Source organism: Teleopsis dalmanni, chromosome 2, assembly GCF_002237135.1.
Source record: "Teleopsis dalmanni isolate 2A chromosome 2, ASM223713v2, whole genome shotgun sequence".
In the NCBI taxonomy this organism is placed as follows: domain Eukaryota; kingdom Metazoa; phylum Arthropoda; class Insecta; order Diptera; family Diopsidae; genus Teleopsis; species Teleopsis dalmanni.
The window spans coordinates 157,117,916-157,125,990 of record NC_051847.1 but is presented as its reverse complement, the minus strand read 5'-3'; the positions used below and the strand labels follow the sequence as shown (position 1 = coordinate 157,125,990).

The window sequence follows — 8,075 nt, the reverse complement described above, 5'->3', positions numbered from 1 at the left end:
TATGTTGAGTTGGTATTAGATTAAAAATAAATCTGATTCTTTAGAAGAATTACAGATACGAGATAGCTGTCATATTGTATAATTACCAGGTTTTCGAATAAAAGAATAAAATATATCGGTATATCTCGATTCGGTTTAGCTCTAGTTTAAGCTGGTTCTAACTTCATTTAATATATTTTCACTTCAAATTTTATTACGCATATTTTAATTACATACCACGAAATTAAATTTTTAATAGTTTATTTAAATTCATTTATACATATACATTATTAACTTTTATATTGTATAATTGAGCAAAGTTTTAATAACTCCAACTGCAAAAAAATTACTTCGAATGGGTCTGCAAAATTTTATTTTTGCTTGCATTTTTAAATAAACTTTCTTTCTTCATCTTATTTTACTTCAGAGAGCACGTTTTATTATTGGAATTCACAATTATTTTCATAATAAAAACTTAAACGAGAGGTTTACTCATTAAAAAGGGATTCAAATAATTTACATAAAAAATATAAGTCTTCAACTTACCTTGTTTTAAATTTACACAATTGGTTGTTTCAAGTTTTTATATTTTAAATAGTTTGAGAAGGATTTACGTTGTAAGTTTTGATTCTGGATAATCTACGATAAATATACACATGGAAAAGGAATTTCAGTTATTAATGAATTGGCATACCACTAAATTATTATAAGTACTTGAAAGGCTATATACGTCAAATTAAATAGACAATAATATGGAACGCATCAGTAAAGTTGCGGTAAATATTAATATTTCATTTACAGTCGTTTAGATTTTCATAACACATTCATTACACATACATAGTAAACAATCTGCAAAAATATTCTTGTGAGAAATAAATATTTTTTTAAACATGTTCTTACCTTAAAATTAGTAACATAACAAAATTAATAATATATGATGGAGTTAGTGTCATTCAGATCAAGATCTAGCAATGTATTTTATTGTAATAATAAAAACTACAAATTAAGATAATCTAAAGTCTACTTACAGTTATTTTTGACAGCTGATGTTATGATATGGTAGATTGTACTGACTAGAGGCAAGAGTTGTAACATTGTAATAAGCCCTATAAGATTTGTATATCAATAGTTAACAAAAATAATTTTTTTTTTTAATTCAACTAACATTTTTTCAACCTTGAATTATTTGCAATAAATTTGGGGGCGCATACGCTCGTTGCAGGCTTTACATTTAGCTTACATCTGGGTTTCGCCTTCTCACCATATCTCTTTCGATACATCTTCGCACAACTTTTTTTCGTCAGTTTTACACAAATCTTTTTCTTCTTCTATTAAACAGTCTTCGAGACTATTACTGTTTCTCATATAGTACACATTTTTTCTTAAATTTCAAAGCATTGTTCTTCACCCAAGTCTATCTTGATCTTCGAATTTTTCCATTACAACAGGTTTTTACGACCTGTGACCATATAATACAAATAAATTAATTGTATTTCTACAAGCCGCTCATTTTTTTACAGTATTACTCTTTGGATATTTAATACATTTTTTCATTATAGTACACAACGGAAATATTTTTTTAAATATGCCTGCAAAAAAATTTTAGTGACATGTGAATTTGCATCTATTTAATTTTTATAATTACTGGAATTGGAATACACATTGTTCAAGACATCATTTTTATCCACTTTCATTTCGACATAGATAGTAAACAATCTAAAAAAATATTCTTGCAAATAATAAATTTTCTATATATATATTCTTACCATAATAAATATATAGGATTTTTAAAATCAAGGCTTAAACAGGAACCATAGAAAACACAATTTTTTTTAACGATTTTCTAGGTAACATCAAATTAAAATTAGAACTAAGTAACGCATCAAAATACACATTGTTCAAGACATCTTTTTTATCCACTTTCATTTGGACATACATAGTAAACAATCTAAAAAAAAAAATTCTTGCAAATAATAAATTTTCTATATTTATATTTTTACCATAATAAATATATAGGATTTTTAAGATCAACGCTTAAACAGGAACCATAGGAAACACAAATTTTTCAATGGTTTTTTAGGTAACATCAATTTAAAATTAGAACTAAGTAACGCATCATAATCAACAATATATAATGGCTTTATTGTTATTCAGGCTCAGGGTCTTAGGATACTGTGTATAAAATAATGACATAACATTGTGTTAAAAAATATTTATTCAACATTAAATTGGATGAAAATTACAAAAATGTGCGGTCTACTTACCAGAGTTTGAGGACTATTGTTAGGAAAAGTTTGTTTTATGTGGTGGTATGAAAGACTGGAAGCAAGAGGATGTAACTTTCCACCAAATTCTGTATAATTTTTTTTTAAATTAGTTGTCAAAATTACTTTCGTTTTAAAATCATACTCACATTTCTTTTCCAATCAGTTTCAAAATCATTTAAATTAACAACAAATTTGACGACGCTTTTTCTTCTTCTTGCACGGATTGGGCTTTTTCTTACATTTAGGCTTCTTTTTAGCACACGGATTACGCTTCTTCTTGGGACAACTCTTTTTCTTCTTCTTTGGACAACCTTTTTTCTTCTTTTTCTTTCCACATGTACCACATTCCATAGCTATGTCCTCTTGGAGACTCGCAATGCTTTCCGTATGGTACAGAAGTTTTTCTTTAGATGCTAAACTATCCCATGCTGTTCGCGCTGCTCTTGCCACCTCCAAAGGTGGTAGGTCCGGGTAATGAGTCCTATAATCCTCGACGAAATTTAAATAACTATTGCCCATGCTCATTTTTTTTATATACAAATTGTATCAAGTCAAAACAATTTCACACGAAAAATTTTGATGAGACGGAAAATGTTGTTAACTCAATGTAAAAAAAATTTTAACTAAAAATATTCTATTTTCAATTATACAGAAAATTTTACCTATTCAAAATTTTATATGAAGATATGATTTTCTTTGATCCAAAATTTGATGTTCACTCAAAGTAAAAAATATTTTAACTAAAAATATTGGTTTTGCATTTATTAGGAATTATAAAGAATATTTTTATTGAATATTTTATGTGACGGTAAAATTAATATTTTTGTATTTTGTAAAATTTTTCTATTTGCTTTAAAGAAGTTCACATGATAATCAAGACATATTTAAGAAACAATTCTATTTTTTTTTCTTATATGTCAAGTTGAAATAATTCGTTATTAATAATATGAATAATGAAAATTACGAAGCTATTCTAACTTATTACATATGTTAAAATATTTTTATTAATATTAATATTATATATATTCGCTAAATCAAGAGCAAATGCCACTTATTAAATGTTTCTATCCACTAACATCCCAAATATTTTATTACGAATTCTAACATTTTTTTACTTATCGATATCCATCGATTAATTTCTATATTTATGAATCGGTAGGTTTATTTTTTATGGTTCATAGTTATGATATTTAATTTCACTACGCTTTCTACCAAAAAATTAAAAAAACAATTTTTTGTTAATTATTTTCAACCAGTATACATGACAAACTTTTATGATGAATAAAATGTTTTTTATTTTTAACACTTTGGACATCCGTACCCAAAAACTAGAGAAAAAGAGAACGTTAAGTATAATTTTTAATATATATATGTACCATTGTTATATCACCAACTGTAGTGATCGAACTTTGCTAAAGTTGATTCCCAAACGTCATTACATTATCGTTTATCGTTTTGTTACTTTTCTTAATAAATTGATGACCAATGAACTGAAAAGGTTATTATGGAAACCTGGGTTGTTATTTATAAATAAAAATTAAAAAATTTATTGTTTTACAAAAAAATGAAATGAACAACAAAAATGCATAAAATTTCAAAAAAATTCTGAATTGATGTATAAAAATCAAATCTCTGATGCGTATTTTTTAAATCACACGAAAAAAAAGTTCGCAATTAAATTAGAAAATAGATGCAAAATTAATTAAACTATTATTTGCAATAAATGGAATAGAAATAGAATAAATAAATATCATATCAATATTTCAACTCATATATTAAATATTTAGTAAAAGTCGACAAATAAATCATTTTTTATAATTTATTACTGAATTATTAATATTAATAATTATTATAATTTTATTATAATATATATTAATATATATTATAATACATTACAATATTATTATTTTCAACACTTTATTCAGGAAAAGGTATTAAATAAAGTTGACTTTCAGTGAATGTTCGAACTTGTTTTGTAACTGTGAATAAACATATTATAAATACGTCTAACAATTATGTCAATACATATATAAATTAGATGTTTACTACTTATCGTTTGAGGCTGAATTAGTTGTACCATAAGCAATCAGCTGATCATATTTTTGTAAAAATTAGAAACGGGAAACGAAAAAATTTGTAGAATTCTGAATATTATTGTAATACAGATATTTTTAATTAGCTCCTACAAATATTGGATATCTCTTCATGCGCTAAATATCTGTGGCTTGTATTGAACTTTTGTGTCTTTTTATTGACGTATTCTTTTGATTTGAATGTTCCATAAAAACACGTGGTGCATAAAAATTGACATGTAAAGCAAAAACAAAATTCGCAAAAATAAACCCACTTTCCTGAAGGTGCTTAACGATTAAGCCTCTTGCACTACAATGATACAATGAATCTTTAAACTGATCTAATGTGATTGATTTTTGAAAGAAAATGAAAAACTGCTGTCGGTTGTTTAATATTTACAATTGTTGGGAGTGTTAATGAGTAAATTAAAATATCTTGAAAAAGTTATTTTTTTAATAAAATTTGTGAAAAAGGCTGACAAGTGAGTAATTGTGAAGAAGTCATTCGATAATTATGTATTAAGAAATTTTTCATTAGAAACTATAATACATAAATGAATACGAAAAACAATTGTTGTAAAAAAGCAAAAAGTTGTAAGATAATTGCAAAAAAATGTTATTAACTAGTGATATTACAAGTTTGAAAATTATTTAAACGAATTTACTCACGATCTCATATTGCTTAAATGCCTCATTTAATTCAAACATATACTACATACACTACTATATACTATATATTACATATGAACATTGCTTGCTGTTGACGATATTTAATATTTTCTCATTTTGGTTAAAGCTTACCAATTCATATGAATTTAACAAACTGACACAGTGGCGTAACTACAGGGAAGCAACTGGAAGCAACGCTTTCGGGCCCCCGAATTTAGGGGGCCCCACTATAAATTTTTGTATTCATTGTATTTCTTTTTAATAAATTCTCAAAAGTGGGACGAAACGTTTTTTGTTGGAATAATTTCATATTGCATTTTATAAAAGATACGTAAATTTTAAATTTAAAGTACATAATATGTATGTACTTCAAATAAAATATTAAACCTATTTATGAAATAAAAAAGTTTTTCTAAGAAAAATATGTGTCTTGATCGAGAGTTTATATGGAAGCTATATCTAAATTTAAACCCATTTGAAAATAATTTTGTACGTTGTCTTTTGCAAATATCAGTACTGTATACACCATATTCCATTTGAATACCTTTATTAAAAACGGAGAAACCTTATATCCGATTGTTAAGTTTATATCACAGCTACAAGAAATAGACCTCCAATTTCAATCAAATCAAATGGTGAACAGGGTGCGCTCCCGAAAAGTATGTGTATAAAATTTTATTCGAAGAGTTCAAAAGCTGAGAGAGTAGTTTGAACTGTAAAAGTATACTGATATATACTTAATGGTATTTCCGAAGTTTCCTTTAATGCGTTACGAAAATATTGACAAACCTTATATACCCTTTTTACATTTTTTCGTGTAAAGAGTATAAAAAGAGGGGCCCCTTAGTATGTTGGTAGGGGCCCCTTAGTTAGAATTTGCTTACAGGCCTAAAAAATGTAGTTACGCCACTGAACTGACAACATAATTATAGAAACTATTTAAAGATAATGGTTGTTTATCGATAAAGTTATAATACATTCAACAATACCTTTTTTGTGTTATTAATTTTATTCATGTATATTAACATAAAAACTTTTTTAAAAAATGCAACTGCAAAATTCGTTTGATTTTCTTTCTTGTTATATATCTACTGGTTTAGGCAGTGGTACTAAGTTATTCTTAAGCACCTAAAGTTGTTCTATTAGAGCGATCATTTCAAAAGAATACTCCTCATATTTCCTCATATTAATCACATTTTCTGTGTTTCGTTGATTAGGTGTTCAGAGTTCTAGAAGTATGTTAACTGATTACGTCCTAAGATGTACATATTATCAAGGTTAAAAATCGAGTTTACTATATTATTACTATTTTCTTATCATTTGTTGCTTACTACTAAAGTAATAAAATAGATTTATATCATTTTCGATCAGTAAATGTAGATTTGATTTCAATTTAGGATAATTCCAACATCGTGTGACATCTACATATATGTTAACAGGACAACAACTATTAATTTCAGGGTAATATTATTAATCTCAAGATATATATAGAATGTTATGAATTAATATCGCCTGAGATTAACCGATCCAAAATTTATAAATTACAATTAAAGATTTGCTGTTTGTACAGATTTTGAAAGAAATGAATCATATATGAATCATATAAGCAATATTACAATTACTTGGGATGCACGAGTAATTCATTAGATGCTGTATTAAATTAAAACGGGATTTAGTTTATAATGAAAAATAGGATTTTAGTGGATTTAGTAGTATTTTCTTTTGTTAGACTGACTATGCATATCCCACAGTTTATATAATGTAATTTCGGTCATGAGTCTATTATCCATTGTCATGAGTGGCAAAAATAAGAAACTTTATACTTTAGAAATGCTACAGGTACATATGTAAGTAGACTTGGGGCCATGTTATGCAGAGTGTCTCGGGCACGGCATGAGTACAATTGTTGTTGTTTTCAATGCAAATTTTAAATTTGAGAATGAGAGAAAAAACAATATGGCCGTTCAAACTCCGGCATGAGAGCCGGCGTATTTGTGCCCCGGCACTAAGGCAAAACAGTGTTGTATAGTAATAAATTTCAAAATTTGCGCCTTTTAGGAGCAAACTACTACAATTCTAGTACGTTATGAAGAAAAGATGGCAGTAAGCAACACAGCATTTTTTTTATAAATCGCTAATAATATAATTATTACACTTTCCGATATAAAAAAAACGCGTAAGAACTGTTAACAATTATTATAAGATAATATAATAATAAATTAACATTTTATTACAGCCTCTATGAGTTTTTTCATGCGAGTTATTTTTGGTGGCAAATTGAAAGTGAGCATATCTAAATTTCCTTTTAAATTTAGGCACAACCAAGAAGTAGTAAAAATACAAAATTGGCAATACTGATGTGGCACAAATACGCCGGCTCTCATGCCGGAGTTTGAACGGCCATATTGTTTTTTCTCTCATTCTCAAATTTAAAATTTGCATTGAAAACAAAAACAATTGTACTCATGCCGTGCCCGAGACACTCTGCATAACATGGCCCTTAGGGCCATGTTATGCAGAGTGTCTCGGGCACGGCATGAGTACAATTGTTGTTGTTTTCAATGCAAATTTTAAATTTGAGAATGAGAGAAAAAACAATATGGCCGTTCAAACACCGGCATGAGAGCCGGCGTATTTGTGCCCCGGCACTAAGGCAAAACAGTGTTGTTTAGTAATAAATTTCAAAATTTGCGCCTTTTAGGAGCAAACTACTACAATTCTAGTACGTTTTGGAGAAAAGATGGCGGTAAGCAACACAGCATTTTTTTTATAAATCTCTAATAATATAATTATTACATTTCCCGATTTTAAAGAAACGCGTAAGTACTATTAACAATTATTATAAGATAATATAATAATAAATTAACATTTTATTACAGCCTCTATGAGTTTTTTCATGCGAGTTATTTTTGGTGGCAAATTGAAAGTGAGCATATCTAAATTCCCTTTTAAATTTAGGCACAACCAAGAAGTAGTAAAAATACAAAATTGGCAATACTGATGTGACACTCTGCATAACATGCATTTTCGGCATAGCCCGAAAGAGCGTAATTTGCCGTGCCCGAGACACTCTGCATAACATGGCCCT

At 27.5% G+C, this 8,075-nt stretch overlaps 1 long non-coding RNA gene across 3 annotated transcripts; it reads right to left on the bottom strand.

The window, feature by feature from the left end:
- Nucleotides 1–223: 223 nt before the first annotated feature.
- Nucleotides 224–2,883, bottom strand: LOC119683826. 3 transcript variants are annotated; one of them, XR_005252694.1, is made up of 11 exons: nucleotides 2,393–2,883; nucleotides 2,244–2,332; nucleotides 1,980–2,151; nucleotides 1,746–1,927; nucleotides 1,625–1,695; nucleotides 1,145–1,568; nucleotides 1,008–1,085; nucleotides 880–944; nucleotides 674–828; nucleotides 526–618; nucleotides 224–453 (listed from the first exon to the last, which is right to left on the bottom strand). It is a non-coding gene; the product is annotated as an uncharacterized LOC119683826 (long non-coding RNA). The 3 variants fall into 3 exon arrangements; XR_005252696.1 differs by having other exon boundaries at nucleotides 694–828; XR_005252695.1 differs by lacking the exon at nucleotides 1,746–1,927.
- Between the last annotated feature and the right edge of the window lie 5,192 nt (nucleotides 2,884–8,075).